This window comes from Pteropus medius, unplaced genomic scaffold, assembly GCF_902729225.1.
Source record: "Pteropus medius unplaced genomic scaffold, Ma_sr-lr_union100, whole genome shotgun sequence".
NCBI classification, from domain to species: domain Eukaryota; kingdom Metazoa; phylum Chordata; class Mammalia; order Chiroptera; family Pteropodidae; genus Pteropus; species Pteropus medius.
Genome location: NW_024350574.1, coordinates 79277 through 80899, shown reverse-complemented (window position 1 = coordinate 80899; position 1623 = coordinate 79277).

The following is a 1623-nucleotide window of genomic DNA, read 5'->3' as shown; positions in this document are numbered from 1 at the left end:
ACACACACATACACATATATATGCATATGCATTTCTACACCTACATGTACATATGAATACATATATGTGGGTGTAGCTTGTAGTATATCCAATCTTACAAATTTTTACACAGGTAGAATATATCTCTAAAGAAAGAAGTGTAACATCATGAAAGATACTGTTTAAAACTTGACTTATAAACATCCCATTATGAAGCTATTAAAAACTACTCCCTGATTGATATCTATTAAATATATGATCTTTATTTACTAATGTGTAAAACTTAACAAATTTAAGTAATGAAAGTCCTTTAAAATAATTTGTAATTTAACAATCAGAAATGTGGGTTAAGAATTAACAGAGTGAGTTTTCATGAGGGCAAGGAAAGAAAAGAATGCTATAAAGAAGGAAGAGAGAAATATTATTAAACCCTCAAAAAAAAAAAAACAAGAATCAAAAAAAGAGATCTAATTTATTGAACTCTTAAGAGATTATAACTGAAAATCTTGAAAGGAGTTTCATTCAGGGAGAAGCAGGAAGAACAATAAATAAAAAATATTTCATTTTTAAAAATGATTTAAAATGGTTAAAATAATGAGTTGAAAACTGTCAGGATTTTAGCCAGGTTTATTGTGCCATGGGGTCCTTATTAAATTATCACTGGTTGTAGGTGTACAGTTTGAGGATTTTGACGAACACCTGCTGTCGTGTTACCACTACCACCATCAAGACAGAGTATTTCATTAGCCGAAAAAATTTCATTATGCTCTTTTATAGATAATTTTATCCTCTCCCTCAGTCTCTGACAATCACTGAGTAAGCATTGATATAATTTATGTAATGCTTCTGTTCTTTCCAGAATGTGACCTAAATGCAATCATAGCGTATAGCCTTTGACCTGGCTTCTGTCCCTCACTGTAATGTTTTGAGATTCAACTGAGATCTTGCTTTTATACTATTTTTTTTTCTTTTATTACAAAGTAGTACATTCTTTCGGTGCCATTGGGTGTGTTTCCAGTTCAGCTCAATCATGTTTAAATCTCCTCTTTGTGGGGACCTATGTTTTTAATTATCTTTGGTAAATAGGAGTAGAATTGCTAAATCATATAATTCAATATAAGCTGTTTAAGAGACTGACAAACTCACACAATTGGTGGGCTGTTTCCTACTGTCCCCAAAATGTCTGAGAGTTCTTGTTGCTTTTAATCATTGCCAGCACTTAGCATTTATTTTAAAGTTGTATCTATTCTAACAGACGCATATTATATATCATTGTGATTTTAATTTTAATTTTCCTCTGACTCATCATTTTTAACATTTTCCTATGAACTTATTTGCTATTTTTATTTAGTAAAATATCTGTGAAAACCTTTTGCTTATTTTTTGGGGGTTGCTAGTTTTATTGAGTTACAAGAATTCTTTATATATTCTGAATACAAGTCCTGTAACAGATATGCACTTTGCCTATATTTTTTCAGCTTGTGTTTTGGCTCTTCATGTTTTGACAGTATCTTTTAAAAAAGATTCTAAGTTTTATTATGTTCATTTTTTAATGCTTGCTTATTTATTTGTGCCTTTTGTGTAATATATAAAAAATTTTTCTGAACCTCAAATAATTTCCTACGTTTCATTCAAGTTTTACAT